The following is a 25751-nucleotide window of genomic DNA, read 5'->3' on the forward strand; positions in this document are numbered from 1 at the left end:
TCACCTCCTTAGCAGCAGGCAGTGCGAGCCCAGCAGCAGCTTTACATGAAGATGCCAATAGCCCTGGAAGGCCGCCGACCGCGGGCCACGGCACCTCCGAGAACGGTGCTGCCCATGACCCATTGTGTCGCTACACAGTCTGTCGAAGAACAGCACTGCCGGCAGAGAGCACCTCCCCCATCCCGCCAGCCGCACCAGACTCAAAGAGCACCCTGGACGACTTCGAGGGACGCAGTTTGCTGGAATATTTGGCGCTCGCGCTGTCACAGGGCTCGTTGGTCTAGGGGTATGATTCCTGCTTAGGGTGCAGGAGGTCCCGGGTTCAAATCCCGGACGAGCCCTAGCGTTTTGTGCAAACTGGTCGCACGTCGGTGGCTGAGTCAGCGCAAAAAGCTGCCCGTCAATGTAAAGCTAATTTCATATTTGCTCTAAGGAACTGACCCTCTGGTCCGACGTATGAAGGTGATTACCAAGGTTTCGGTACAGATCGTAGCAAATGCTTGTCGGTTTAAAGTGATGAAAAAGTGTTTCCGCCCGGGATCGAACCGGGGACCTTCTGCGTGTTAGGCAGACGTGATAACCGCTACACCACGGAAACTACTGCTTTCAGGCTTGCTTCACAGAGAACTTGTAACAAGGTTGCCATCGTAACTTAAAAATTCAATAAATGCGGCACTTGCATGAAGAAGGTACATGCAGCAGATCCACACATGACGTGGCTCACTGGAGTAGTGTGCGACATAGGCAGGAAAATGCTGTTCCCGCCCGGGATCGAACCGGGGACCTTCTGCGTGTGAAGCAGACGTGATAACCGCTACACTACGGAAACGACGGACACGCTCACTCCATCCTTGTACACTCGAAGGCGTCTCAGCCTTTCTTTCGCCCGCGCATGCACACACCATAGTTCTTTTGACAGCCTGAAACCCATCGCTGCCGAGGGCTCAACAAGTCTTCGGGGTGCTCGAGAGGGTGTCTGTCGTAGCATCCCGAACGAGATAGCGGCGTTTCGCGCAGTCGTTATTGCAAGTCACATTAGCAAAAACAATCACCTCCTTAGCAGCAGGCAGTGCGAGCCCAGCAGCAGCTTTACATGAAGATGCCAATAGCCCTGGAAGGCCGCCGACCGCGGGCCACGGCACCTCCGAGAACGGTGCTGCCCATGACCCATTGTGTCGCTACACAGTCTGTCGAAGAACAGCACTGCCGGCAGAGAGCACCTCCCCCATCCCGCCAGCCGCACCAGACTCAAAGAGCACCCTGGACGACTTCGAGGGACGCAGTTTGCTGGAATATTTGGCGCTCGCGCTGTCACAGGGCTCGTTGGTCTAGGGGTATGATTCCTGCTTAGGGTGCAGGAGGTCCCGGGTTCAAATCCCGGACGAGCCCTAGCGTTTTGTGCAAACTGGTCGCACGTCGGTGGCTGAGTCAGCGCAAAAAGCTGCCCGTCAATGTAAAGCTAATTTCATATTTGCTCTAAGGAACTGACCCTCTGGTCCGACGTATGAAGGTGATTACCAAGGTTTCGGTACAGATCGTAGCAAATGCTTGTCGGTTTAAAGTGATGAAAAAGTGTTTCCGCCCGGGATCGAACCGGGGACCTTCTGCGTGTTAGGCAGACGTGATAACCGCTACACCACGGAAACTACTGCTTTCAGGCTTGTTTCACAGAGAACTTGTAACAAGGTTGCCATCGTAACTTAAAAATTCAATAAATGCGGCACTTGCATGAAGAAGGTACATGCAGCAGATCCACACATGACGTGGCTCACTGGAGTAGTATGCGACATAGGCAGGAAAATGCTGTTCCCGCCCGGGATCGAACCGGGGACCTTCTGCGTGTGAAGCAGATGTGATAACCGCTACACTACGGAAACGACGGACACGCTCACTCCATCCTTGTACACTCGAAGGCGCCTCAGCCTTTCTTTCGCCCGCGCATGCACACACCATAGTTCTTTTGACAGCCTGAAACCCATCGCTGCCGAGGGCTCAACAAGTCTTCGGGGTGCTCGAGAGGGTGTCTGTCGTAGCATCCCGAACGAGATAGCGGCGTTTCGCGCAGTCGTTATTGCAAGTCACATTAGCAAAAACAATCACCTCCTTAGCAGCAGGCAGTGCGAGCCCAGCAGCAGCTTTACATGAAGATGCCAATAGCCCTGGAAGGCCGCCGACCGCGGGCCACGGCACCTCCGAGAAGGGTGCTGCCCATGACCCATTGTGTCGCTACACAGTCTGTCGAAGAACAGCACTGCCGGCAGAGAGCACCTCCCCCATCCCGCCAGCCGCACCAGACTCAAAGAGCACCCTGGACGACTTCGAGGGACGCAGTTTGCTGGAATATTTGGCGCTCGCGCTGTCACAGGGCTCGTTGGTCTAGGGGTATGATTCCTGCTTAGGGTGCAGGAGGTCCCGGGTTCAAATCCCGGACGAGCCCTAGCGTTTTGTGCAAACTGGTCGCACGTCGGTGGCTGAGTCAGCGCAAAAAGCTGCCCGTCAATGTAAAGCTAATTTCATATTTGCTCTAAGGAACTGACCCTCTGGTCCGACGTATGAAGGTGATTACCAAGGTTTCGGTACAGATCGTAGCAAATGCTTGTCGGTTTAAAGTGATGAAAAAGTGTTTCCGCCCGGGATCGAACCGGGGACCTTCTGCGTGTTAGGCAGACGTGATAACCGCTACACCACGGAAACTACTGCTTTCAGGCTTGCTTCACAGAGAACTTGTAACAAGGTTGCCATCGTAACTTAAAAATTCAATAAATGCGGCACTTGCATGAAGAAGGTACATGCAGCAGATCCACACATGACGTGGCTCACTGGAGTAGTATGCGACATAGGCAGGAAAATGCTGTTCCCGCCCGGGATCGAACCGGGGACCTTCTGCGTGTGAAGCAGATGTGATAACCGCTACACTACGGAAACGACGGACACGCTCACTCCATCCTTGTACACTCGAAGGCGCCTCAGCCTTTCTTTCGCCCGCGCATGCACACACCATAGTTCTTTTGACAGCCTGAAACCCATCGCTGCCGAGGGCTCAACAAGTCTTCGGGGTGCTCGAGAGGGTGTCTGTCGTAGCATCCCGAACGAGATAGCGGCGTTTCGCGCAGTCGTTATTGCAAGTCACATTAGCAAAAACAATCACCTCCTTAGCAGCAGGCAGTGCGAGCCCAGCAGCAGCTTTACATGAAGATGCCAATAGCCCTGGAAGGCCGCCGACCGCGGGCCACGGCACCTCCGAGAACGGTGCTGCCCATGACCCATTGTGTCGCTACACAGTCTGTCGAAGAACAGCACTGCCGGCAGAGAGCACCTCCCCCATCCCGCCAGCCGCACCAGACTCAAAGAGCACCCTGGACGACTTCGAGGGACGCAGTTTGCTGGAATATTTGGCGCTCGCGCTGTCACAGGGCTCGTTGGTCTAGGGGTATGATTCCTGCTTAGGGTGCAGGAGGTCCCGGGTTCAAATCCCGGACGAGCCCTAGCGTTTTGTGCAAACTGGTCGCACGTCGGTGGCTGAGTCAGCGCAAAAAGCTGCCCGTCAATGTAAAGCTAATTTCATATTTGCTCTAAGGAACTGACCCTCTGGTCCGACGTATGAAGGTGATTACCAAGGTTTCGGTACAGATCGTAGCAAATGCTTGTCGGTTTAAAGTGATGAAAAAGTGTTTCCGCCCGGGATCGAACCGGGGACCTTCTGCGTGTTAGGCAGACGTGATAACCGCTACACCACGGAAACTACTGCTTTCAGGCTTGCTTCACAGAGAACTTGTAACAAGGTTGCCATCGTAACTTAAAAATTCAATAAATGCGGCACTTGCATGAAGAAGGTACATGCAGCAGATCCACACATGACGTGGCTCACTGGAGTAGTATGCGACATAGGCAGGAAAATGCTGTTCCCGCCCGGGATCGAACCGGGGACCTTCTGCGTGTGAAGCAGATGTGATAACCGCTACACTACGGAAACGACGGACACGCTCACTCCATCCTTGTACACTCGAAGGCGCCTCAGCCTTTCTTTCGCCCGCGCATGCACACACCATAGTTCTTTTGACAGCCTGAAACCCATCGCTGCCGAGGGCTCAACAAGTCTTCGGGGTGCTCGAGAGGGTGTCTGTCGTAGCATCCCGAACGAGATAGCGGCGTTTCGCGCAGTCGTTATTGCAAGTCACATTAGCAAAAACAATCACCTCCTTAGCAGCAGGCAGTGCGAGCCCAGCAGCAGCTTTACATGAAGATGCCAATAGCCCTGGAAGGCCGCCGACCGCGGGCCACGGCACCTCCGAGAACGGTGCTGCCCATGACCCATTGTGTCGCTACACAGTCTGTCGAAGAACAGCACTGCCGGCAGAGAGCACCTCCCCCATCCCGCCAGCCGCACCAGACTCAAAGAGCACCCTGGACGACTTCGAGGGACGCAGTTTGCTGGAATATTTGGCGCTCGCGCTGTCACAGGGCTCGTTGGTCTAGGGGTATGATTCCTGCTTAGGGTGCAGGAGGTCCCGAGTTCAAATCCCGCACGAGCCCTAGCGTTTTGTGCAAACTGGTCGCACGTCGGTGGCTGAGTCAGCGCAAAAAGCTGCCCGTCAATGTAAAGCTAATTTCATATTTGCTCTAAGGAACTGACCCTCTGGTCCGACGTATGAAGGTGATTACCAAGGTTTCGGTACAGATCGTAGCAAATGCTTGTCGGTTTAAAGTGATGAAAAAGTGTTTCCGCCCGGGATCGAACCGGGGACCTTCTGCGTGTTAGGCAGACGTGATAACCGCTACACCACGGAAACTACTGCTTTCAGGCTTGCTTCACAGAGAACTTGTAACAAGGTTGCCATCGTAACTTAAAAATTCAATAAATGCGGCACTTGCATGAAGAAGGTACATGCAGCAGATCCACACATGACGTGGCTCACTGGAGTGGTATGCGACATAGGCAGGAAAATGCTGTTCCCGCCCGGGATCGAACCGGGGACCTTCTGCGTGTGAAGCAGATGTGATAACCGCTACACTACGGAAACGACGGACACGCTCACTCCATCCTTGTACACTCGAAGGCGCCTCAGCCTTTCTTTCGCCCGCGCATGCACACACCATAGTTCTTTTGACAGCCTGAAACCCATCGCTGCCGAGGGCTCAACAAGTCTTCGGGGTGCTCGAGAGGGTGTCTGTCGTAGCATCCCGAACGAGATAGCGGCGTTTCGCGCAGTCGTTATTGCAAGTCACATTAGCAAAAACAATCACCTCCTTAGCAGCAGGCAGTGCGAGCCCAGCAGCAGCTTTACATGAAGATGCCAATAGCCCTGGAAGGCCGCCGACCGCGGGCCACGGCACCTCCGAGAACGGTGCTGCCCATGACCCATTGTGTCGCTACACAGTCTGTCGAAGAACAGCACTGCCGGCAGAGAGCACCTCCCCCATCCCGCCAGCCGCACCAGACTCAAAGAGCACCCTGGACGACTTCGAGGGACGCAGTTTGCTGGAATATTTGGCGCTCGCGCTGTCACAGGGCTCGTTGGTCTAGGGGTATGATTCCTGCTTAGGGTGCAGGAGGTCCCGGGTTCAAATCCCGGACGAGCCCTAGCGTTTTGTGCAAACTGGTCGCACGTCGGTGGCTGAGTCAGCGCAAAAAGCTGCCCGTCAATGTAAAGCTAATTTCATATTTGCTCTAAGGAACTGACCCTCTGGTCCGACGTATGAAGGTGATTACCAAGGTTTCGGTACAGATCGTAGCAAATGCTTGTCGGTTTAAAGTGATGAAAAAGTGTTTCCGCCCGGGATCGAACCGGGGACCTTCTGCGTGTTAGGCAGACGTGATAACCGCTACACCACGGAAACTACTGCTTTCAGGCTTGCTTCACAGAGAACTTGTAACAAGGTTGCCATCGTAACTTAAAAATTCAATAAATGCGGCACTTGCATGAAGAAGGTACATGCAGCAGATCCACACATGACGTGGCTCACTGGAGTAGTGTGCGACATAGGCAGGAAAATGCTGTTCCCGCCCGGGATCGAACCGGGGACCTTCTGCGTGTGAAGCAGACGTGATAACCGCTACACTACGGAAACGACGGACACGCTCACTCCATCCTTGTACACTCGAAGGCGTCTCAGCCTTTCTTTCGCCCGCGCATGCACACACCATAGTTCTTTTGACAGCCTGAAACCCATCGCTGCCGAGGGCTCAACAAGTCTTCGGGGTGCTCGAGAGGGTGTCTGTCGTAGCATCCCGAACGAGATAGCGGCGTTTCGCGCAGTCGTTATTGCAAGTCACATTAGCAAAAACAATCACCTCCTTAGCAGCAGGCAGTGCGAGCCCAGCAGCAGCTTTACATGAAGATGCCAATAGCCCTGGAAGGCCGCCGACCGCGGGCCACGGCACCTCCGAGAAGGGTGCTGCCCATGACCCATTGTGTCGCTACACAGTCTGTCGAAGAACAGCACTGCCGGCAGAGAGCACCTCCCCCATCCCGCCAGCCGCACCAGACTCAAAGAGCACCCTGGACGACTTCGAGGGACGCAGTTTGCTGGAATATTTGGCGCTCGCGCTGTCACAGGGCTCGTTGGTCTAGGGGTATGATTCCTGCTTAGGGTGCAGGAGGTCCCGGGTTCAAATCCCGGACGAGCCCTAGCGTTTTGTGCAAACTGGTCGCACGTCGGTGGCTGAGTCAGCGCAAAAAGCTGCCCGTCAATGTAAAGCTAATTTCATATTTGCTCTAAGGAACTGACCCTCTGGTCCGACGTATGAAGGTGATTACCAAGGTTTCGGTACAGATCGTAGCAAATGCTTGTCGGTTTAAAGTGATGAAAAAGTGTTTCCGCCCGGGATCGAACCGGGGACCTTCTGCGTGTTAGGCAGACGTGATAACCGCTACACCACGGAAACTACTGCTTTCAGGCTTGTTTCACAGAGAACTTGTAACAAGGTTGCCATCGTAACTTAAAAATTCAATAAATGCGGCACTTGCATGAAGAAGGTACATGCAGCAGATCCACACATGACGTGGCTCACTGGAGTAGTATGCGACATAGGCAGGAAAATGCTGTTCCCGCCCGGGATCGAACCGGGGACCTTCTGCGTGTGAAGCAGATGTGATAACCGCTACACTACGGAAACGACGGACACGCTCACTCCATCCTTGTACACTCGAAGGCGCCTCAGCCTTTCTTTCGCCCGCGCATGCACACACCATAGTTCTTTTGACAGCCTGAAACCCATCGCTGCCGAGGGCTCAACAAGTCTTCGGGGTGCTCGAGAGGGTGTCTGTCGTAGCATCCCGAACGAGATAGCGGCGTTTCGCGCAGTCGTTATTGCAAGTCACATTAGCAAAAACAATCACCTCCTTAGCAGCAGGCAGTGCGAGCCCAGCAGCAGCTTTACATGAAGATGCCAATAGCCCTGGAAGGCCGCCGACCGCGGGCCACGGCACCTCCGAGAAGGGTGCTGCCCATGACCCATTGTGTCGCTACACAGTCTGTCGAAGAACAGCACTGCCGGCAGAGAGCACCTCCCCCATCCCGCCAGCCGCACCAGACTCAAAGAGCACCCTGGACGACTTCGAGGGACGCAGTTTGCTGGAATATTTGGCGCTCGCGCTGTCACAGGGCTCGTTGGTCTAGGGGTATGATTCCTGCTTAGGGTGCAGGAGGTCCCGGGTTCAAATCCCGGACGAGCCCTAGCGTTTTGTGCAAACTGGTCGCACGTCGGTGGCTGAGTCAGCGCAAAAAGCTGCCCGTCAATGTAAAGCTAATTTCATATTTGCTCTAAGGAACTGACCCTCTGGTCCGACGTATGAAGGTGATTACCAAGGTTTCGGTACAGATCGTAGCAAATGCTTGTCGGTTTAAAGTGATGAAAAAGTGTTTCCGCCCGGGATCGAACCGGGGACCTTCTGCGTGTTAGGCAGACGTGATAACCGCTACACCACGGAAACTACTGCTTTCAGGCTTGCTTCACAGAGAACTTGTAACAAGGTTGCCATCGTAACTTAAAAATTCAATAAATGCGGCACTTGCATGAAGAAGGTACATGCAGCAGATCCACACATGACGTGGCTCACTGGAGTAGTATGCGACATAGGCAGGAAAATGCTGTTCCCGCCCGGGATCGAACCGGGGACCTTCTGCGTGTGAAGCAGATGTGATAACCGCTACACTACGGAAACGACGGACACGCTCACTCCATCCTTGTACACTCGAAGGCGCCTCAGCCTTTCTTTCGCCCGCGCATGCACACACCATAGTTCTTTTGACAGCCTGAAACCCATCGCTGCCGAGGGCTCAACAAGTCTTCGGGGTGCTCGAGAGGGTGTCTGTCGTAGCATCCCGAACGAGATAGCGGCGTTTCGCGCAGTCGTTATTGCAAGTCACATTAGCAAAAACAATCACCTCCTTAGCAGCAGGCAGTGCGAGCCCAGCAGCAGCTTTACATGAAGATGCCAATAGCCCTGGAAGGCCGCCGACCGCGGGCCACGGCACCTCCGAGAACGGTGCTGCCCATGACCCATTGTGTCGCTACACAGTCTGTCGAAGAACAGCACTGCCGGCAGAGAGCACCTCCCCCATCCCGCCAGCCGCACCAGACTCAAAGAGCACCCTGGACGACTTCGAGGGACGCAGTTTGCTGGAATATTTGGCGCTCGCGCTGTCACAGGGCTCGTTGGTCTAGGGGTATGATTCCTGCTTAGGGTGCAGGAGGTCCCGGGTTCAAATCCCGGACGAGCCCTAGCGTTTTGTGCAAACTGGTCGCACGTCGGTGGCTGAGTCAGCGCAAAAAGCTGCCCGTCAATGTAAAGCTAATTTCATATTTGCTCTAAGGAACTGACCCTCTGGTCCGACGTATGAAGGTGATTACCAAGGTTTCGGTACAGATCGTAGCAAATGCTTGTCGGTTTAAAGTGATGAAAAAGTGTTTCCGCCCGGGATCGAACCGGGGACCTTCTGCGTGTTAGGCAGACGTGATAACCGCTACACCACGGAAACTACTGCTTTCAGGCTTGCTTCACAGAGAACTTGTAACAAGGTTGCCATCGTAACTTAAAAATTCAATAAATGCGGCACTTGCATGAAGAAGGTACATGCAGCAGATCCACACATGACGTGGCTCACTGGAGTAGTATGCGACATAGGCAGGAAAATGCTGTTCCCGCCCGGGATCGAACCGGGGACCTTCTGCGTGTGAAGCAGATGTGATAACCGCTACACTACGGAAACGACGGACACGCTCACTCCATCCTTGTACACTCGAAGGCGCCTCAGCCTTTCTTTCGCCCGCGCATGCACACACCATAGTTCTTTTGACAGCCTGAAACCCATCGCTGCCGAGGGCTCAACAAGTCTTCGGGGTGCTCGAGAGGGTGTCTGTCGTAGCATCCCGAACGAGATAGCGGCGTTTCGCGCAGTCGTTATTGCAAGTCACATTAGCAAAAACAATCACCTCCTTAGCAGCAGGCAGTGCGAGCCCAGCAGCAGCTTTACATGAAGATGCCAATAGCCCTGGAAGGCCGCCGACCGCGGGCCACGGCACCTCCGAGAAGGGTGCTGCCCATGACCCATTGTGTCGCTACACAGTCTGTCGAAGAACAGCACTGCCGGCAGAGAGCACCTCCCCCATCCCGCCAGCCGCACCAGACTCAAAGAGCACCCTGGACGACTTCGAGGGACGCAGTTTGCTGGAATATTTGGCGCTCGCGCTGTCACAGGGCTCGTTGGTCTAGGGGTATGATTCCTGCTTAGGGTGCAGGAGGTCCCGGGTTCAAATCCCGGACGAGCCCTAGCGTTTTGTGCAAACTGGTCGCACGTCGGTGGCTGAGTCAGCGCAAAAAGCTGCCCGTCAATGTAAAGCTAATTTCATATTTGCTCTAAGGAACTGACCCTCTGGTCCGACGTATGAAGGTGATTACCAAGGTTTCGGTACAGATCGTAGCAAATGCTTGTCGGTTTAAAGTGATGAAAAAGTGTTTCCGCCCGGGATCGAACCGGGGACCTTCTGCGTGTTAGGCAGACGTGATAACCGCTACACCACGGAAACTACTGCTTTCAGGCTTGCTTCACAGAGAACTTGTAACAAGGTTGCCATCGTAACTTAAAAATTCAATAAATGCGGCACTTGCATGAAGAAGGTACATGCAGCAGATCCACACATGACGTGGCTCACTGGAGTAGTATGCGACATAGGCAGGAAAATGCTGTTCCCGCCCGGGATCGAACCGGGGACCTTCTGCGTGTGAAGCAGATGTGATAACCGCTACACTACGGAAACGACGGACACGCTCACTCCATCCTTGTACACTCGAAGGCGCCTCAGCCTTTCTTTCGCCCGCGCATGCACACACCATAGTTCTTTTGACAGCCTGAAACCCATCGCTGCCGAGGGCTCAACAAGTCTTCGGGGTGCTCGAGAGGGTGTCTGTCGTAGCATCCCGAACGAGATAGCGGCGTTTCGCGCAGTCGTTATTGCAAGTCACATTAGCAAAAACAATCACCTCCTTAGCAGCAGGCAGTGCGAGCCCAGCAGCAGCTTTACATGAAGATGCCAATAGCCCTGGAAGGCCGCCGACCGCGGGCCACGGCACCTCCGAGAACGGTGCTGCCCATGACCCATTGTGTCGCTACACAGTCTGTCGAAGAACAGCACTGCCGGCAGAGAGCACCTCCCCCATCCCGCCAGCCGCACCAGACTCAAAGAGCACCCTGGACGACTTCGAGGGACGCAGTTTGCTGGAATATTTGGCGCTCGCGCTGTCACAGGGCTCGTTGGTCTAGGGGTATGATTCCTGCTTAGGGTGCAGGAGGTCCCGGGTTCAAATCCCGGACGAGCCCTAGCGTTTTGTGCAAACTGGTCGCACGTCGGTGGCTGAGTCAGCGCAAAAAGCTGCCCGTCAATGTAAAGCTAATTTCATATTTGCTCTAAGGAACTGACCCTCTGGTCCGACGTATGAAGGTGATTACCAAGGTTTCGGTACAGATCGTAGCAAATGCTTGTCGGTTTAAAGTGATGAAAAAGTGTTTCCGCCCGGGATCGAACCGGGGACCTTCTGCGTGTTAGGCAGACGTGATAACCGCTACACCACGGAAACTACTGCTTTCAGGCTTGCTTCACAGAGAACTTGTAACAAGGTTGCCATCGTAACTTAAAAATTCAATAAATGCGGCACTTGCATGAAGAAGGTACATGCAGCAGATCCACACATGACGTGGCTCACTGGAGTAGTATGCGACATAGGCAGGAAAATGCTGTTCCCGCCCGGGATCGAACCGGGGACCTTCTGCGTGTGAAGCAGATGTGATAACCGCTACACTACGGAAACGACGGACACGCTCACTCCATCCTTGTACACTCGAAGGCGCCTCAGCCTTTCTTTCGCCCGCGCATGCACACACCATAGTTCTTTTGACAGCCTGAAACCCATCGCTGCCGAGGGCTCAACAAGTCTTCGGGGTGCTCGAGAGGGTGTCTGTCGTAGCATCCCGAACGAGATAGCGGCGTTTCGCGCAGTCGTTATTGCAAGTCACATTAGCAAAAACAATCACCTCCTTAGCAGCAGGCAGTGCGAGCCCAGCAGCAGCTTTACATGAAGATGCCAATAGCCCTGGAAGGCCGCCGACCGCGGGCCACGGCACCTCCGAGAACGGTGCTGCCCATGACCCATTGTGTCGCTACACAGTCTGTCGAAGAACAGCACTGCCGGCAGAGAGCACCTCCCCCATCCCGCCAGCCGCACCAGACTCAAAGAGCACCCTGGACGACTTCGAGGGACGCAGTTTGCTGGAATATTTGGCGCTCGCGCTGTCACAGGGCTCGTTGGTCTAGGGGTATGATTCCTGCTTAGGGTGCAGGAGGTCCCGGGTTCAAATCCCGGACGAGCCCTAGCGTTTTGTGCAAACTGGTCGCACGTCGGTGGCTGAGTCAGCGCAAAAAGCTGCCCGTCAATGTAAAGCTAATTTCATATTTGCTCTAAGGAACTGACCCTCTGGTCCGACGTATGAAGGTGATTACCAAGGTTTCGGTACAGATCGTAGCAAATGCTTGTCGGTTTAAAGTGATGAAAAAGTGTTTCCGCCCGGGATCGAACCGGGGACCTTCTGCGTGTTAGGCAGACGTGATAACCGCTACACCACGGAAACTACTGCTTTCAGGCTTGCTTCACAGAGAACTTGTAACAAGGTTGCCATCGTAACTTAAAAATTCAATAAATGCGGCACTTGCATGAAGAAGGTACATGCAGCAGATCCACACATGACGTGGCTCACTGGAGTAGTATGCGACATAGGCAGGAAAATGCTGTTCCCGCCCGGGATCGAACCGGGGACCTTCTGCGTGTGAAGCAGATGTGATAACCGCTACACTACGGAAACGACGGACACGCTCACTCCATCCTTGTACACTCGAAGGCGCCTCAGCCTTTCTTTCGCCCGCGCATGCACACACCATAGTTCTTTTGACAGCCTGAAACCCATCGCTGCCGAGGGCTCAACAAGTCTTCGGGGTGCTCGAGAGGGTGTCTGTCGTAGCATCCCGAACGAGATAGCGGCGTTTCGCGCAGTCGTTATTGCAAGTCACATTAGCAAAAACAATCACCTCCTTAGCAGCAGGCAGTGCGAGCCCAGCAGCAGCTTTACATGAAGATGCCAATAGCCCTGGAAGGCCGCCGACCGCGGGCCACGGCACCTCCGAGAACGGTGCTGCCCATGACCCATTGTGTCGCTACACAGTCTGTCGAAGAACAGCACTGCCGGCAGAGAGCACCTCCCCCATCCCGCCAGCCGCACCAGACTCAAAGAGCACCCTGGACGACTTCGAGGGACGCAGTTTGCTGGAATATTTGGCGCTCGCGCTGTCACAGGGCTCGTTGGTCTAGGGGTATGATTCCTGCTTAGGGTGCAGGAGGTCCCGGGTTCAAATCCCGGACGAGCCCTAGCGTTTTGTGCAAACTGGTCGCACGTCGGTGGCTGAGTCAGCGCAAAAAGCTGCCCGTCAATGTAAAGCTAATTTCATATTTGCTCTAAGGAACTGACCCTCTGGTCCGACGTATGAAGGTGATTACCAAGGTTTCGGTACAGATCGTAGCAAATGCTTGTCGGTTTAAAGTGATGAAAAAGTGTTTCCGCCCGGGATCGAACCGGGGACCTTCTGCGTGTTAGGCAGACGTGATAACCGCTACACCACGGAAACTACTGCTTTCAGGCTTGCTTCACAGAGAACTTGTAACAAGGTTGCCATCGTAACTTAAAAATTCAATAAATGCGGCACTTGCATGAAGAAGGTACATGCAGCAGATCCACACATGACGTGGCTCACTGGAGTAGTATGCGACATAGGCAGGAAAATGCTGTTCCCGCCCGGGATCGAACCGGGGACCTTCTGCGTGTGAAGCAGATGTGATAACCGCTACACTACGGAAACGACGGACACGCTCACTCCATCCTTGTACACTCGAAGGCGCCTCAGCCTTTCTTTCGCCCGCGCATGCACACACCATAGTTCTTTTGACAGCCTGAAACCCATCGCTGCCGAGGGCTCAACAAGTCTTCGGGGTGCTCGAGAGGGTGTCTGTCGTAGCATCCCGAACGAGATAGCGGCGTTTCGCGCAGTCGTTATTGCAAGTCACATTAGCAAAAACAATCACCTCCTTAGCAGCAGGCAGTGCGAGCCCAGCAGCAGCTTTACATGAAGATGCCAATAGCCCTGGAAGGCCGCCGACCGCGGGCCACGGCACCTCCGAGAACGGTGCTGCCCATGACCCATTGTGTCGCTACACAGTCTGTCGAAGAACAGCACTGCCGGCAGAGAGCACCTCCCCCATCCCGCCAGCCGCACCAGACTCAAAGAGCACCCTGGACGACTTCGAGGGACGCAGTTTGCTGGAATATTTGGCGCTCGCGCTGTCACAGGGCTCGTTGGTCTAGGGGTATGATTCCTGCTTAGGGTGCAGGAGGTCCCGGGTTCAAATCCCGGACGAGCCCTAGCGTTTTGTGCAAACTGGTCGCACGTCGGTGGCTGAGTCAGCGCAAAAAGCTGCCCGTCAATGTAAAGCTAATTTCATATTTGCTCTAAGGAACTGACCCTCTGGTCCGACGTATGAAGGTGATTACCAAGGTTTCGGTACAGATCGTAGCAAATGCTTGTCGGTTTAAAGTGATGAAAAAGTGTTTCCGCCCGGGATCGAACCGGGGACCTTCTGCGTGTTAGGCAGACGTGATAACCGCTACACCACGGAAACTACTGCTTTCAGGCTTGCTTCACAGAGAACTTGTAACAAGGTTGCCATCGTAACTTAAAAATTCAATAAATGCGGCACTTGCATGAAGAAGGTACATGCAGCAGATCCACACATGACGTGGCTCACTGGAGTAGTATGCGACATAGGCAGGAAAATGCTGTTCCCGCCCGGGATCGAACCGGGGACCTTCTGCGTGTGAAGCAGATGTGATAACCGCTACACTACGGAAACGACGGACACGCTCACTCCATCCTTGTACACTCGAAGGCGCCTCAGCCTTTCTTTCGCCCGCGCATGCACACACCATAGTTCTTTTGACAGCCTGAAACCCATCGCTGCCGAGGGCTCAACAAGTCTTCGGGGTGCTCGAGAGGGTGTCTGTCGTAGCATCCCGAACGAGATAGCGGCGTTTCGCGCAGTCGTTATTGCAAGTCACATTAGCAAAAACAATCACCTCCTTAGCAGCAGGCAGTGCGAGCCCAGCAGCAGCTTTACATGAAGATGCCAATAGCCCTGGAAGGCCGCCGACCGCGGGCCACGGCACCTCCGAGAACGGTGCTGCCCATGACCCATTGTGTCGCTACACAGTCTGTCGAAGAACAGCACTGCCGGCAGAGAGCACCTCCCCCATCCCGCCAGCCGCACCAGACTCAAAGAGCACCCTGGACGACTTCGAGGGACGCAGTTTGCTGGAATATTTGGCGCTCGCGCTGTCACAGGGCTCGTTGGTCTAGGGGTATGATTCCTGCTTAGGGTGCAGGAGGTCCCGGGTTCAAATCCCGGACGAGCCCTAGCGTTTTGTGCAAACTGGTCGCACGTCGGTGGCTGAGTCAGCGCAAAAAGCTGCCCGTCAATGTAAAGCTAATTTCATATTTGCTCTAAGGAACTGCCCTCTGGTCCGACGTATGAAGGTGATTACCAAGGTTTCGGTACAGATCGTAGCAAATGCTTGTCGGTTTAAAGTGATGAAAAAGTGTTTCCGCCCGGGATCGAACCGGGGACCTTCTGCGTGTTAGGCAGACGTGATAACCGCTACACCACGGAAACTACTGCTTTCAGGCTTGCTTCACAGAGAACTTGTGACAAGGTTGCCATCGTAACTTAAAAATTCAATAAATGCGGCACTTGCATGAAGAAGGTACATGCAGCAGATCCACACATGACGTGGCTCACTGGAGTAGTGTGCGACATAGGCAGGAAAATGCTGTTCCCGCCCGGGATCGAACCGGGGACCTTCTGCGTGTGAAGCAGACGTGATAACCGCTACACTACGGAAACGACGGACACGCTCACTCCATCCTTGTACACTCGAAGGCGCCTCAGCCTTTCTTTCGCCCGCGCATGCACACACCATAGTTCTTTTGACAGCCTGAAACCCATCGCTGCCGAGGGCTCAACAAGTCTTCGGGGTGCTCGAGAGGGTGTCTGTCGTAGCATCCCGAACGAGATAGCGGCGTTTCGCGCAGTCGTTATTGCAAGTCACATTAGCAAAAACAATCACCTCCTTAGCAGCAGGCAGTGCGAGCCCAGCAGCAGCTTTACATGAAGATGCCAATAGTCCTGGAAGGCCGCCGACCGCGGGCCACGGCACCTCCGAGAAGGGTGCTGCCCATGACCCATTGTGTCGCTACACAGTCTGTCGAAGAACAGCACTGCCGGCAGAGAGCACCTCCCCCATCCCGCCAGCCGCACCAGACTCAAAGAGCACCCTGGACGACTTCGAGGGACGCAGTTTGCTGGAATATTTGGCGCTCGCGCTGTCACAGGGCTCGTTGGTCTAGGGGTATGATTCCTGCTTAGGGTGCAGGAGGTCCCGGGTTCAAATCCCGGACGAGCCCTAGCGTTTTGTGCAAACTGGTCGCACGTCGGTGGCTGAGTCAGCGCAAAAAGCTGCCCGTCAATGTAAAGCTAATTTCATATTTGCTCTAAGGAACTGCCCTCTGGTCCGACGTATGAAGGTGATTACCAAGGTTTCGGTACAGATCGTAGCAAATGCTTGTCGGTTTAAAGTGATGAAAAAGTGTTTCCGCCCGGGATCGAACCGGGGACCTTCTGCGTGTTAGGCAGACGTGATAACCGCTACACCACGGAAACTACTGCTTTCAGGCTTGCTTCACAGAGAACTTGTAACAAGGTTGCCATCGTAACTTAAAAATTCAATAAATGCGGCACTTGCATGAAGAAGGTACATGCAGCAGATCCACACATGACGTGGCTCACTGGAGTAGTGTGCGACATAGGCAGGAAAATGCTGTTCCCGCCCGGGATCGAACCGGGGACCTTCTGCGTGTGAAGCAGACGTGATAACCGCTACACTACGGAAACGACGGACACGCTCACTCCATCCTTGTACACTCGAAGGCGCCTCAGCCTTTCTTTCGCCCGCGCATGCACACACCATAGTTCTTTTGACAGCCTGAAACCCATCGCTGCCGAGGGCTCAACAAGTCTTCGGGGTGCTCGAGAGGGTGTCTGTCGTAGCATCCCGAACGAGATAGCGGCGTTTCGCGCAGTCGTTATTGCAAGTCACATTAGCAAAAACAATCACCTCCTTAGCAGCAGGCAGTGCGAGCCCAGCAGCAGCTTTACATGAAGATGCCAATAGCCCTGGAAGGCCGCCGACCGCGGGCCACGGCACCTCCGAGAAGGGTGCTGCCCATGACCCATTGTGTCGCTACACAGTCTGTCGAAGAACAGCACTGCCGGCAGAGAGCACCTCCCCCATCCCGCCAGCCGCACCAGACTCAAAGAGCACCCTGGACGACTTCGAGGGACGCAGTTTGCTGGAATATTTGGCGCTCGCGCTGTCACAGGGCTCGTTGGTCTAGGGGTATGATTCCTGCTTAGGGTGCAGGAGGTCCCGGGTTCGAATCCCGGACGAGCCCTAGCGTTTTGTGCAAACTGGTCGCACGTCGGTGGCTGAGTCAGCGCAAAAAGCTGCCCGTCAATGTAAAGCTAATTTCATATTTGCTCTAAGGAACTGACCCTCTGGTCCGACGTATGAAGGTGATTACCAAGGTTTCGGTACAGATCGTAGCAAATGCTTGTCGGTTTAAAGTGATGAAAAAGTGTTTCCGCCCGGGATCGAACCGGGGACCTTCTGCGTGTTTTTTTTTTTTTTTTTTTTTTGTTTTCCTGCTTTTTTTATTTTTATTTTATTATATTTTTATACAAATGGATAAAAGGAAGGCCGTTCTTCTTCGGCTACATAAACAGAATAATAGGAAGTCGTCCCGTTACGACAAAGGATGCTCCATACTATAGCCCGCTGCGAATTTTTCGATGACTGTCTTCTCGTTGCTGTGTTGTTTCCGTTGTTTGTTCAATCTCATTAAAAAAAAAAAAAAAAAAAAAAAAAAAAAAAAAAAAGGAACTGGGAAGAGGTGCTATGGTGATCTTCTCATGTCATCGATAATCCAGCTGCGAGGTGGATTATGGAATGCGCTCCAAAGAAAATTAGAAAAATATTGCCTATATTTAGGGTTCTTGACGATCGCACAATGTCGTTCGTTGAGGTAACACCAAAAATCGGGTACCGTCTTTTCGCCATTACCGAAGAGGTAGTGAACAGCGTGGCCGCTGATCCACGTCACAGAGTTCGTTTTTGCTCTTGGGAAATAAATCTGATCGGGGAAAAGAAGTGATCGGGTAGTTATCCTGTCGGCAGTCGTGCGTGTGAGAAAAGCCAATATCTGACGCACCAAATACCAAACGTCCTTTGCCGACCCGCATTCGAAACGATGTTCATCCGTGTCAATCACTTGGCATGTTTCACACAAGGGTGAATCAGCGAGGTGGATGTGATGTAGGCGGGACTGGCACAACTGTTTCCCATTAACAGTTACGTACCATGCAGATTGCACGTCAGTATCAAGGGTGGTGGCATTCACTGCCTGCCACACAGCGCGCCACTTTGTGTTGGGATGTTTGCTTTCAATCACATTCGGCGTCCTGTTCATTTGCATGGCAGCATATACCGCCCTCGTCATCATCAAGCGTGTGGGTAGTAGTGCGGTGCGGATGTAGATTAATTCAAGGAAGAACTGGCGAATGTAGAAGAAAGGTGCTGGGATGTCCGATATCATCACAGGGGGTGCGAGTGAGATTGGTCGTAAGGCTTCCAGTAAGAGACTTGTGAGGCACGTCGGACTTCGTCGCCACAGTTGCAGGTGACAGCTGACGAACAGGGCCTTCGCTCTGTTCTGAACATGACAAAGGCCTAAACCCCCTCTGCTCCTCGGGAGGGTTAGGGACTCGTAACGAATCTTAAATAACATGCCCGTATTAACAAAGGATCCCAAAACCGCCAACATGCGGTGAGCCAGGGTAGGTGGTACGGGGAGTATCTGTGCAAAATGGGGGATACGTGACGCCAAATAGACGTTAGCATATCGTGTCCGTTGCAGGAGGTCTAGATGTCGCAGACGGTGGTCACTTATTCCTGCTCTCATCTGATTCAATAAACGCCTGTAGTTAAGGGCTGTTGAACGCTTCATGTCAGATGTGAAATCAATGCCAAGACAGCGGATTGTGTCACTGATTCGTAGCGGTGCGACACTCTCGTCGGGTAGGCCTCTGCCTATAGACAGGGCGTGTGATTTGTGGAGATTGAGATGGCTCCCCGATGCCGCGCCGTAGGTCGCCACCCACGCCAGTGCTGCACGAACTTCGTCATTATTGCGAAGAAGGAGTACCAGATCATCCGCATAGGCAGTGCAGCAAAAAGTGTGTCCACCAAGGGATATTCCAGTCAGGCGTTGTCGAAGGCCGCAGAGGAGTGGTTCCAAGACGAGGGCGTACAATATCGCCGAAAGAGGGCAGCCTTGTCGCACCGATCGCTGGATCTGTATCGGCGGCGTAAGACGGCCATTATATAACACCTTGGACGTCACGCCGCGTAGGAGACGCATCAGTACATTAACTATGACGTCCGGATATCCCATGTGTCGCAGTACCTCCATCAAAAATGTGTGGTCGACTCTGTCAAAGGCCTGGCTAAAGTCGAGTGAGGCCAAAACTCCTGGCAGTTGGCGAGCTGTGGCTAGCGCGATCATATCTCTATATCGGCACAATGCAGAGCGAATATTATGGTCACCACCTAACGATGCCTGGTCCTGCGACACAACACATCGTACTGATCGCTTTAGGCGTGCCGCCAGAAGCCGGGTGAAAATCTTCAAGTCACTGTTGAGTAAGGTCAAAGGCCGATAGTCACTGATCCTGGATCCGCTTCGTGGTTTGTGTATTGGCAATCGTGTTAGGCAGACGTGATAACCGCTACACCACGGAAACTACTGCTTTCAGGCTTGCTTCACAGAGAACTTGTAACAAGGTTGCCATCGTAACTTAAAAATTCAATAAATGCGGCACTTGCATGAAGAAGGTACATGCAGCAGATCCACACATGACGTGGCTCACTGGAGTAGTATGCGACATAGGCAGGAAAATGCTGTTCCCGCCCGGGATCGAACCGGGGACCTTCTGCGTGTGAAGCAGATGTGATAACCGCTACACTACGGAAACGACGGACACGCTCACTCCATCCTTGTACACTCGAAGGCGCCTCAGCCTTTCTTTCGCCCGCGCATGCACACACCATAGTTCTTTTGACAGCCTGAAACCCATCGCTGCCGAGGGCTCAACAAGTCTTCGGGGTGCTCGAGAGGGTGTCTGTCGTAGCATCCCGAACGAGATAGCGGCGTTTCGCGCAGTCGTTATTGCAAGTCACATTAGCAAAAACAATCACCTCCTTAGCAGCAGGCAGTGCGAGCCCAGCAGCAGCTTTACATGAAGATGCCAATAGCCCTGGAAGGCCGCCGACCGCGGGCCACGGCACCTCCGAGAAGGGTGCTGCCCATGACCCATTGTGTCGCTACACAGTCTGTCGAAGAACAGCACTGCCGGCAGAGAGCACCTCCCCCATCCCGCCAGCCGCACCAGACTCAAAGAGCACCCTGGACGACTTCGAGGGACGCAGTTTGCTGGAATATTTGGCGCTCGCGCTGTCACAGGGCTCGTTGGTCTAGGGGTATGATTCCTGCTTAGGGTGCAGGAGGTCCCGGGTTCAAATCCCGGACGAGCCCTAGCGTTTTGTGCAAACTGGTCGCACGTCGGTGGCTGAGTCAGCGCAAAAAGCTGCCCGTCAATGTAAAGCTAATTTCATATTTGCTCTAAGGAACTGCCCTCTGGTCCGACGTATGAAGGTGATTACCAAGGTTTCGGTACAGATCGTAGCAAATGCTTGTCGGTTTAAAGTGATGAAAAAGTGTTTCCGCCCGGGATCGAACCGGGGACCTTCTGCGTGTTAGGCAGACGTGATAACCGCTACACCACGGAAACTACTGCTTTCAGGCTTGCTTCACAGAGAACTTGTAACAAGGTTGCCATCGTAACTTAAAAATTCAATAAATGCGGCACTTGCATGAAGAAGGTACATGCAGCAGATCCACACATGACGTGGCTCACTGGAGTAGTGTGCGACATAGGCAGGAAAATGCTGTTCCCGCCCGGGATCGAACCGGGGACCTTCTGCGTGTGAAGCAGACGTGATAACCGCTACACTACGGAAACGACGGACACGCTCACTCCATCCTTGTACACTCGAAGGCGCCTCAGCCTTTCTTTCGCCCGCGCATGCACACACCATAGTTCTTTTGACAGCCTGAAACCCATCGCTGCCGAGGGCTCAACAAGTCTTCGGGGTGCTCGAGAGGGTGTCTGTCGTAGCATCCCGAACGAGATAGCGGCGTTTCGCGCAGTCGTTATTGCAAGTCACATTAGCAAAAACAATCACCTCCTTAGCAGCAGGCAGTGCGAGCCCAGCAGCAGCTTTACATGAAGATGCCAATAGCCCTGGAAGGCCGCCGACCGCGGGCCACGGCACCTCCGAGAAGGGTGCTGCCCATGACCCATTGTGTCGCTACACAGTCTGTCGAAGAACAGCACTGCCGGCAGAGAGCACCTCCCCCATCCCGCCAGCCGCACCAGACTCAAAGAGCACCCTGGACGACTTCGAGGGACGCAGTTTGCTGGAATATTTGGCGCTCGCGCTGTCACAGGGCTCGTTGGTCTAGGGGTATGATTCCTGCTTAGGGTGCAGGAGGTCCCGGGTTCGAATCCCGGACGAGCCCTAGCGTTTTGTGCAAACTGGTCGCACGTCGGTGGCTGAGTCAGCGCAAAAAGCTGCCCGTCAATGTAAAGCTAATTTCATATTTGCTCTAAGGAACTGACCCTCTGGTCCGACGTATGAAGGTGATTACCAAGGTTTCGGTACAGATCGTAGCAAATGCTTGTCGGTTTAAAGTGATGAAAAAGTGTTTCCGCCCGGGATCGAACCGGGGACCTTCTGCGTGTTTTTTTTTTTTTGTTTTGTTTTCCTGCTTTTTTTATTTTTATTTTATTATATTTTTATACAAATGGATAAAAGGAAGGCCGTTCTTCTTCGGCTACATAAACAGAATAATAGGAAGTCGTCCCGTTACGACAAAGGATGCTCCATACTATAGCCCGCTGCGAATTTTTCGATGACTGTCTTCTCGTTGCTGTGTTGTTTCCGTTGTTTGTTCAATCTCATTAAAAAAAAAAAAAAAAAAAAAAAAAAAAAAAAAGGAACTGGGAAGAGGTGCTATGGTGATCTTCTCATGTCATCGATAATCCAGCTGCGAGGTGGATTATGGAATGCGCTCCAAAGAAAATTAGAAAAATATTGCCTATATTTAGGGTTCTTGACGATCGCACAATGTCGTTCGTTGAGGTAACACCAAAAATCGGGTACCGTCTTTTCGCCATTACCGAAGAGGTAGTGAACAGCGTGGCCGCTGATCCACGTCACAGAGTTCGTTTTTGCTCTTGGGAAATAAATCTGATCGGGGAAAAGAAGTGATCGGGTAGTTATCCTGTCGGCAGTCGTGCGTGTGAGAAAAGCCAATATCTGACGCACCAAATACCAAACGTCCTTTGCCGACCCGCATTCGAAACGATGTTCATCCGTGTCAATCACTTGGCATGTTTCACACAAGGGTGAATCAGCGAGGTGGATGTGATGTAGGCGGGACTGGCACAACTGTTTCCCATTAACAGTTACGTACCATGCAGATTGCACGTCAGTATCAAGGGTGGTGGCATTCACTGCCTGCCACACAGCGCGCCACTTTGTGTTGGGATGTTTGCTTTCAATCACATTCGGCGTCCTGTTCATTTGCATGGCAGCATATACCGCCCTCGTCATCATCAAGCGTGTGGGTAGTAGTGCGGTGCGGATGTAGCTTAATTCAAGGAAGAACTGGCGAATGTAGAAGAAAGGTGCTGGGATGTCCGATATCATCACAGGGGGTGCGAGTGAGATTGGTCGTAAGGCTTCCAGTAAGAGACTTGTGAGGCACGTCGGACTTCGTCGCCACAGTTGCAGGTGACAGCTGACGAACAGGGCCTTCGCTCTGTTCTGAACATGACAAAGGCCTAAACCCCCTCTGCTCCTCGGGAGGGTTAGGGACTCGTAACGAATCTTAAATAACATGCCCGTATTAACAAAGGATCCCAAAACCGCCAACATGCGGTGAGCCAGGGTAGGTGGTACGGGGAGTATCTGTGCAAAATGGGGGATACGTGACGCCAAATAGACGTTAGCATATCGTGTCCGTTGCAGGAGGTCTAGATGTCGCAGACGGTGGTCACTTATTCCTGCTCTCATCTGATTCAATAAACGCCTGTAGTTAAGGGCTGTTGAACGCTTCATGTCAGATGTGAAATCAATGCCAAGACAGCGGATTGTGTCACTGATTCGTAGCGGTGCGACACTCTCGTCGGGTAGGCCTCTGCCTATAGACAGGGCGTGTGATTTGTGGAGATTGAGATGGCTCCCCGATGCCGCGCCGTAGGTCGCCACCCACGCCAGTGCTGCACGAACTTCGTCATTATTGCGAAGAAGGAGTACCAGATCATCCGCATAGGCAGTGCAGCAAAAAGTGTGTCCACCAAGGGATATTCCAGTCAGGCGTTGTCGAAGGCCGCAGAGGAGTGGTTCCAAGACGAGGGCGTACAATATCGCCGAAAGAGGGCAGCCTTGTCGCACCGATCGCTGGATCTGTATCGGCGGCGTAAGACGGCCATTATATAACACCTTGGACGTCACGCCGCGTAGGAGACGCATCAGTACATTAACTATGACGTCCGGATATCCCATGTGTCGCAGTACCTCCATCAAAAATGTGTGGTCGACTCTGTCAAAGGCCTGGCTAAAGTCGAGTGAGGCCAAAACTCCTGGCAGTTGGCGAGCTGTGGCTAGCGCGATCATATCTCTATATCGGCACAATGCAGAGCGAATATTATGGTCACCACCTAACGATGCCTGGTCCTGCGACACAACACATCGTACTGATCGCTTTAGGCGTGCCGCCAGAAGCCGGGTGAAAATCTTCAAGTCACTGTTGAGTAAGGTCAAAGGCCGATAGTCACTGATCCTGGATCCGCTTCGTGGTTTGTGTATTGGCAATCGTGTTAGGCAGACGTGATAACCGCTACACCACGGAAACTACTGCTTTCAGGCTTGCTTCACAGAGAACTTGTAACAAGGTTGCCATCGTAACTTAAAAATTCAATAAATGCGGCACTTGCATGAAGAAGGTACATGCAGCAGATCCACACATGACGTGGCTCACTGGAGTAGTATGCGACATAGGCAGGAAAATGCTGTTCCCGCCCGGGATCGAACCGGGGACCTTCTGCGTGTGAAGCAGATGTGATAACCGCTACACTACGGAAACGACGGACACGCTCACTCCATCCTTGTACACTCGAAGGCGCCTCAGCCTTTCTTTCGCCCGCGCATGCACACACCATAGTTCTTTTGACAGCCTGAAACCCATCGCTGCCGAGGGCTCAACAAGTCTTCGGGGTGCTCGAGAGGGTGTCTGTCGTAGCATCCCGAACGAGATAGCGGCGTTTCGCGCAGTCGTTATTGCAAGTCACATTAGCAAAAACAATCACCTCCTTAGCAGCAGGCAGTGCGAGCCCAGCAGCAGCTTTACATGAAGATGCCAATAGCCCTGGAAGGCCGCCGACCGCGGGCCACGGCACCTCCGAGAACGGTGCTGCCCATGACCCATTGTGTCGCTACACAGTCTGTCGAAGAACAGCACTGCCGGCAGAGAGCACCTCCCCCATCCCGCCAGCCGCACCAGACTCAAAGAGCACCCTGGACGACTTCGAGGGACGCAGTTTGCTGGAATATTTGGCGCTCGCGCTGTCACAGGGCTCGTTGGTCTAGGGGTATGATTCCTGCTTAGGGTGCAGGAGGTCCCGGGTTCAAATCCCGGACGAGCCCTAGCGTTTTGTGCAAACTGGTCGCACGTCGGTGGCTGAGTCAGCGCAAAAAGCTGCCCGTCAATGTAAAGCTAATTTCATATTTGCTCTAAGGAACTGCCCTCTGGTCCGACGTATGAAGGTGATTACCAAGGTTTCGGTACAGATCGTAGCAAATGCTTGTCGGTTTAAAGTGATGAAAAAGTGTTTCCGCCCGGGATCGAACCGGGGACCTTCTGCGTGTTAGGCAGACGTGATAACCGCTACACCACGGAAACTACTGCTTTCAGGCTTGCTTCACAGAGAACTTGTAACAAGGTTGCCATCGTAACTTAAAAATTCAATAAATGCGGCACTTGCATGAAGAAGGTACATGCAGCAGATCCACACATGACGTGGCTCACTGGAGTAGTGTGCGACATAGGCAGGAAAATGCTGTTCCCGCCCGGGATCGAACCGGGGACCTTCTGCGTGTGAAGCAGACGTGATAACCGCTACACTACGGAAACGACGGACACGCTCACTCCATCCTTGTACACTCGAAGGCGCCTCAGCCTTTCTTTCGCCCGCGCATGCACACACCATAGTTCTTTTGACAGCCTGAAACCCATCGCTGCCGAGGGCTCAACAAGTCTTCGGGGTGCTCGAGAGGGTGTCTGTCGTAGCATCCCGAACGAGATAGCGGCGTTTCGCGCAGTCGTTATTGCAAGTCACATTAGCAAAAACAATCACCTCCTTAGCAGCAGGCAGTGCGAGCCCAGCAGCAGCTTTACATGAAGATGCCAATAGCCCTGGAAGGCCGCCGACCGCGGGCCACGGCACCTCCGAGAACGGTGCTGCCCATGACCCATTGTGTCGCTACACAGTCTGTCGAAGAACAGCACTGCCGGCAGAGAGCACCTCCCCCATCCCGCCAGCCGCACCAGACTCAAAGAGCACCCTGGACGACTTCGAGGGACGCAGTTTGCTGGAATATTTGGCGCTCGCGCTGTCACAGGGCTCGTTGGTCTAGGGGTATGATTCCTGCTTAGGGTGCAGGAGGTCCCGGGTTCAAATCCCGGACGAGCCCTAGCGTTTTGTGCAAACTGGTCGCACGTCGGTGGCTGAGTCAGCGCAAAAAGCTGCCCGTCAATGTAAAGCTAATTTCATATTTGCTCTAAGGAACTGCCCTCTGGTCCGACGTATGAAGGTGATTACCAAGGTTTCGGTACAGATCGTAGCAAATGCTTG

At 53.4% G+C, this 25751-nt stretch overlaps 59 non-coding genes across 59 annotated transcripts; 21 read left to right on the forward strand and 38 right to left on the reverse strand.

The window, feature by feature from the left end:
- The first annotated feature begins 269 nt into the window (after positions 1-269).
- On the forward strand, positions 270-341 carry Trnap-agg (transfer RNA proline (anticodon AGG)). The gene has a single exon. It is a non-coding gene; the product is annotated as a tRNA-Pro (tRNA).
- Positions 342-525: 184 nt separating this feature from the next.
- Trnav-aac (transfer RNA valine (anticodon AAC)) lies at positions 526-598 on the reverse strand. Its single transcript has one exon. It is a non-coding gene; the product is annotated as a tRNA-Val (tRNA).
- Positions 599-756: 158 nt separating this feature from the next.
- Positions 757-829, reverse strand: Trnav-cac (transfer RNA valine (anticodon CAC)). The gene has a single exon. It is a non-coding gene; the product is annotated as a tRNA-Val (tRNA).
- A 488-nt stretch (positions 830-1317) lies between these two features.
- On the forward strand, positions 1318-1389 carry Trnap-agg (transfer RNA proline (anticodon AGG)). The gene has a single exon. It is a non-coding gene; the product is annotated as a tRNA-Pro (tRNA).
- A 184-nt stretch (positions 1390-1573) lies between these two features.
- Positions 1574-1646, reverse strand: Trnav-aac (transfer RNA valine (anticodon AAC)). The gene has a single exon. It is a non-coding gene; the product is annotated as a tRNA-Val (tRNA).
- A 158-nt stretch (positions 1647-1804) lies between these two features.
- Positions 1805-1877, reverse strand: Trnav-cac (transfer RNA valine (anticodon CAC)). The gene has a single exon. It is a non-coding gene; the product is annotated as a tRNA-Val (tRNA).
- Positions 1878-2365: 488 nt separating this feature from the next.
- Positions 2366-2437, forward strand: Trnap-agg (transfer RNA proline (anticodon AGG)). The gene has a single exon. It is a non-coding gene; the product is annotated as a tRNA-Pro (tRNA).
- A 184-nt stretch (positions 2438-2621) lies between these two features.
- Trnav-aac (transfer RNA valine (anticodon AAC)) lies at positions 2622-2694 on the reverse strand. Its single transcript has one exon. It is a non-coding gene; the product is annotated as a tRNA-Val (tRNA).
- A 158-nt stretch (positions 2695-2852) lies between these two features.
- On the reverse strand, positions 2853-2925 carry Trnav-cac (transfer RNA valine (anticodon CAC)). Its single transcript has one exon. It is a non-coding gene; the product is annotated as a tRNA-Val (tRNA).
- A 488-nt stretch (positions 2926-3413) lies between these two features.
- Trnap-agg (transfer RNA proline (anticodon AGG)) lies at positions 3414-3485 on the forward strand. The gene has a single exon. It is a non-coding gene; the product is annotated as a tRNA-Pro (tRNA).
- A 184-nt stretch (positions 3486-3669) lies between these two features.
- Trnav-aac (transfer RNA valine (anticodon AAC)) lies at positions 3670-3742 on the reverse strand. The gene has a single exon. It is a non-coding gene; the product is annotated as a tRNA-Val (tRNA).
- Positions 3743-3900: 158 nt separating this feature from the next.
- On the reverse strand, positions 3901-3973 carry Trnav-cac (transfer RNA valine (anticodon CAC)). Its single transcript has one exon. It is a non-coding gene; the product is annotated as a tRNA-Val (tRNA).
- A 488-nt stretch (positions 3974-4461) lies between these two features.
- On the forward strand, positions 4462-4533 carry Trnap-agg (transfer RNA proline (anticodon AGG)). The gene has a single exon. It is a non-coding gene; the product is annotated as a tRNA-Pro (tRNA).
- A 184-nt stretch (positions 4534-4717) lies between these two features.
- Positions 4718-4790, reverse strand: Trnav-aac (transfer RNA valine (anticodon AAC)). Its single transcript has one exon. It is a non-coding gene; the product is annotated as a tRNA-Val (tRNA).
- Positions 4791-4948: 158 nt separating this feature from the next.
- Trnav-cac (transfer RNA valine (anticodon CAC)) lies at positions 4949-5021 on the reverse strand. The gene has a single exon. It is a non-coding gene; the product is annotated as a tRNA-Val (tRNA).
- A 488-nt stretch (positions 5022-5509) lies between these two features.
- Positions 5510-5581, forward strand: Trnap-agg (transfer RNA proline (anticodon AGG)). Its single transcript has one exon. It is a non-coding gene; the product is annotated as a tRNA-Pro (tRNA).
- A 184-nt stretch (positions 5582-5765) lies between these two features.
- On the reverse strand, positions 5766-5838 carry Trnav-aac (transfer RNA valine (anticodon AAC)). The gene has a single exon. It is a non-coding gene; the product is annotated as a tRNA-Val (tRNA).
- A 158-nt stretch (positions 5839-5996) lies between these two features.
- Positions 5997-6069, reverse strand: Trnav-cac (transfer RNA valine (anticodon CAC)). The gene has a single exon. It is a non-coding gene; the product is annotated as a tRNA-Val (tRNA).
- Positions 6070-6557: 488 nt separating this feature from the next.
- Positions 6558-6629, forward strand: Trnap-agg (transfer RNA proline (anticodon AGG)). Its single transcript has one exon. It is a non-coding gene; the product is annotated as a tRNA-Pro (tRNA).
- Positions 6630-6813: 184 nt separating this feature from the next.
- Positions 6814-6886, reverse strand: Trnav-aac (transfer RNA valine (anticodon AAC)). Its single transcript has one exon. It is a non-coding gene; the product is annotated as a tRNA-Val (tRNA).
- Positions 6887-7044: 158 nt separating this feature from the next.
- Trnav-cac (transfer RNA valine (anticodon CAC)) lies at positions 7045-7117 on the reverse strand. Its single transcript has one exon. It is a non-coding gene; the product is annotated as a tRNA-Val (tRNA).
- Positions 7118-7605: 488 nt separating this feature from the next.
- Trnap-agg (transfer RNA proline (anticodon AGG)) lies at positions 7606-7677 on the forward strand. The gene has a single exon. It is a non-coding gene; the product is annotated as a tRNA-Pro (tRNA).
- Positions 7678-7861: 184 nt separating this feature from the next.
- Positions 7862-7934, reverse strand: Trnav-aac (transfer RNA valine (anticodon AAC)). The gene has a single exon. It is a non-coding gene; the product is annotated as a tRNA-Val (tRNA).
- Positions 7935-8092: 158 nt separating this feature from the next.
- On the reverse strand, positions 8093-8165 carry Trnav-cac (transfer RNA valine (anticodon CAC)). Its single transcript has one exon. It is a non-coding gene; the product is annotated as a tRNA-Val (tRNA).
- Positions 8166-8653: 488 nt separating this feature from the next.
- On the forward strand, positions 8654-8725 carry Trnap-agg (transfer RNA proline (anticodon AGG)). Its single transcript has one exon. It is a non-coding gene; the product is annotated as a tRNA-Pro (tRNA).
- Positions 8726-8909: 184 nt separating this feature from the next.
- Positions 8910-8982, reverse strand: Trnav-aac (transfer RNA valine (anticodon AAC)). Its single transcript has one exon. It is a non-coding gene; the product is annotated as a tRNA-Val (tRNA).
- Positions 8983-9140: 158 nt separating this feature from the next.
- On the reverse strand, positions 9141-9213 carry Trnav-cac (transfer RNA valine (anticodon CAC)). The gene has a single exon. It is a non-coding gene; the product is annotated as a tRNA-Val (tRNA).
- Positions 9214-9701: 488 nt separating this feature from the next.
- Trnap-agg (transfer RNA proline (anticodon AGG)) lies at positions 9702-9773 on the forward strand. Its single transcript has one exon. It is a non-coding gene; the product is annotated as a tRNA-Pro (tRNA).
- A 184-nt stretch (positions 9774-9957) lies between these two features.
- Positions 9958-10030, reverse strand: Trnav-aac (transfer RNA valine (anticodon AAC)). The gene has a single exon. It is a non-coding gene; the product is annotated as a tRNA-Val (tRNA).
- Positions 10031-10188: 158 nt separating this feature from the next.
- Positions 10189-10261, reverse strand: Trnav-cac (transfer RNA valine (anticodon CAC)). Its single transcript has one exon. It is a non-coding gene; the product is annotated as a tRNA-Val (tRNA).
- A 488-nt stretch (positions 10262-10749) lies between these two features.
- Positions 10750-10821, forward strand: Trnap-agg (transfer RNA proline (anticodon AGG)). The gene has a single exon. It is a non-coding gene; the product is annotated as a tRNA-Pro (tRNA).
- A 184-nt stretch (positions 10822-11005) lies between these two features.
- Trnav-aac (transfer RNA valine (anticodon AAC)) lies at positions 11006-11078 on the reverse strand. Its single transcript has one exon. It is a non-coding gene; the product is annotated as a tRNA-Val (tRNA).
- Positions 11079-11236: 158 nt separating this feature from the next.
- Trnav-cac (transfer RNA valine (anticodon CAC)) lies at positions 11237-11309 on the reverse strand. Its single transcript has one exon. It is a non-coding gene; the product is annotated as a tRNA-Val (tRNA).
- Positions 11310-11797: 488 nt separating this feature from the next.
- Trnap-agg (transfer RNA proline (anticodon AGG)) lies at positions 11798-11869 on the forward strand. The gene has a single exon. It is a non-coding gene; the product is annotated as a tRNA-Pro (tRNA).
- A 184-nt stretch (positions 11870-12053) lies between these two features.
- On the reverse strand, positions 12054-12126 carry Trnav-aac (transfer RNA valine (anticodon AAC)). The gene has a single exon. It is a non-coding gene; the product is annotated as a tRNA-Val (tRNA).
- Positions 12127-12284: 158 nt separating this feature from the next.
- Trnav-cac (transfer RNA valine (anticodon CAC)) lies at positions 12285-12357 on the reverse strand. Its single transcript has one exon. It is a non-coding gene; the product is annotated as a tRNA-Val (tRNA).
- Positions 12358-12845: 488 nt separating this feature from the next.
- Positions 12846-12917, forward strand: Trnap-agg (transfer RNA proline (anticodon AGG)). Its single transcript has one exon. It is a non-coding gene; the product is annotated as a tRNA-Pro (tRNA).
- A 184-nt stretch (positions 12918-13101) lies between these two features.
- Trnav-aac (transfer RNA valine (anticodon AAC)) lies at positions 13102-13174 on the reverse strand. The gene has a single exon. It is a non-coding gene; the product is annotated as a tRNA-Val (tRNA).
- Positions 13175-13332: 158 nt separating this feature from the next.
- Positions 13333-13405, reverse strand: Trnav-cac (transfer RNA valine (anticodon CAC)). The gene has a single exon. It is a non-coding gene; the product is annotated as a tRNA-Val (tRNA).
- A 488-nt stretch (positions 13406-13893) lies between these two features.
- Positions 13894-13965, forward strand: Trnap-agg (transfer RNA proline (anticodon AGG)). The gene has a single exon. It is a non-coding gene; the product is annotated as a tRNA-Pro (tRNA).
- Positions 13966-14149: 184 nt separating this feature from the next.
- On the reverse strand, positions 14150-14222 carry Trnav-aac (transfer RNA valine (anticodon AAC)). The gene has a single exon. It is a non-coding gene; the product is annotated as a tRNA-Val (tRNA).
- A 158-nt stretch (positions 14223-14380) lies between these two features.
- On the reverse strand, positions 14381-14453 carry Trnav-cac (transfer RNA valine (anticodon CAC)). Its single transcript has one exon. It is a non-coding gene; the product is annotated as a tRNA-Val (tRNA).
- Positions 14454-14941: 488 nt separating this feature from the next.
- Positions 14942-15013, forward strand: Trnap-agg (transfer RNA proline (anticodon AGG)). Its single transcript has one exon. It is a non-coding gene; the product is annotated as a tRNA-Pro (tRNA).
- A 183-nt stretch (positions 15014-15196) lies between these two features.
- Positions 15197-15269, reverse strand: Trnav-aac (transfer RNA valine (anticodon AAC)). The gene has a single exon. It is a non-coding gene; the product is annotated as a tRNA-Val (tRNA).
- A 158-nt stretch (positions 15270-15427) lies between these two features.
- Positions 15428-15500, reverse strand: Trnav-cac (transfer RNA valine (anticodon CAC)). The gene has a single exon. It is a non-coding gene; the product is annotated as a tRNA-Val (tRNA).
- A 488-nt stretch (positions 15501-15988) lies between these two features.
- Trnap-agg (transfer RNA proline (anticodon AGG)) lies at positions 15989-16060 on the forward strand. The gene has a single exon. It is a non-coding gene; the product is annotated as a tRNA-Pro (tRNA).
- Positions 16061-16243: 183 nt separating this feature from the next.
- Positions 16244-16316, reverse strand: Trnav-aac (transfer RNA valine (anticodon AAC)). The gene has a single exon. It is a non-coding gene; the product is annotated as a tRNA-Val (tRNA).
- A 158-nt stretch (positions 16317-16474) lies between these two features.
- Trnav-cac (transfer RNA valine (anticodon CAC)) lies at positions 16475-16547 on the reverse strand. The gene has a single exon. It is a non-coding gene; the product is annotated as a tRNA-Val (tRNA).
- Positions 16548-17035: 488 nt separating this feature from the next.
- Positions 17036-17107, forward strand: Trnap-agg (transfer RNA proline (anticodon AGG)). Its single transcript has one exon. It is a non-coding gene; the product is annotated as a tRNA-Pro (tRNA).
- Positions 17108-19672: 2565 nt separating this feature from the next.
- Trnav-cac (transfer RNA valine (anticodon CAC)) lies at positions 19673-19745 on the reverse strand. Its single transcript has one exon. It is a non-coding gene; the product is annotated as a tRNA-Val (tRNA).
- Positions 19746-20233: 488 nt separating this feature from the next.
- Trnap-agg (transfer RNA proline (anticodon AGG)) lies at positions 20234-20305 on the forward strand. Its single transcript has one exon. It is a non-coding gene; the product is annotated as a tRNA-Pro (tRNA).
- A 183-nt stretch (positions 20306-20488) lies between these two features.
- Trnav-aac (transfer RNA valine (anticodon AAC)) lies at positions 20489-20561 on the reverse strand. The gene has a single exon. It is a non-coding gene; the product is annotated as a tRNA-Val (tRNA).
- Positions 20562-20719: 158 nt separating this feature from the next.
- Trnav-cac (transfer RNA valine (anticodon CAC)) lies at positions 20720-20792 on the reverse strand. The gene has a single exon. It is a non-coding gene; the product is annotated as a tRNA-Val (tRNA).
- Positions 20793-21280: 488 nt separating this feature from the next.
- On the forward strand, positions 21281-21352 carry Trnap-agg (transfer RNA proline (anticodon AGG)). The gene has a single exon. It is a non-coding gene; the product is annotated as a tRNA-Pro (tRNA).
- A 2558-nt stretch (positions 21353-23910) lies between these two features.
- Positions 23911-23983, reverse strand: Trnav-cac (transfer RNA valine (anticodon CAC)). Its single transcript has one exon. It is a non-coding gene; the product is annotated as a tRNA-Val (tRNA).
- A 488-nt stretch (positions 23984-24471) lies between these two features.
- Positions 24472-24543, forward strand: Trnap-agg (transfer RNA proline (anticodon AGG)). Its single transcript has one exon. It is a non-coding gene; the product is annotated as a tRNA-Pro (tRNA).
- Positions 24544-24726: 183 nt separating this feature from the next.
- Trnav-aac (transfer RNA valine (anticodon AAC)) lies at positions 24727-24799 on the reverse strand. Its single transcript has one exon. It is a non-coding gene; the product is annotated as a tRNA-Val (tRNA).
- Positions 24800-24957: 158 nt separating this feature from the next.
- Positions 24958-25030, reverse strand: Trnav-cac (transfer RNA valine (anticodon CAC)). Its single transcript has one exon. It is a non-coding gene; the product is annotated as a tRNA-Val (tRNA).
- Positions 25031-25518: 488 nt separating this feature from the next.
- Trnap-agg (transfer RNA proline (anticodon AGG)) lies at positions 25519-25590 on the forward strand. The gene has a single exon. It is a non-coding gene; the product is annotated as a tRNA-Pro (tRNA).
- The last annotated feature ends 161 nt before the right edge of the window (positions 25591-25751 follow it).

This window comes from Schistocerca nitens, chromosome 2 (assembly GCF_023898315.1).
Source record: "Schistocerca nitens isolate TAMUIC-IGC-003100 chromosome 2, iqSchNite1.1, whole genome shotgun sequence".
NCBI classification, from domain to species: Eukaryota; Metazoa; Arthropoda; class Insecta; order Orthoptera; family Acrididae; genus Schistocerca; species Schistocerca nitens.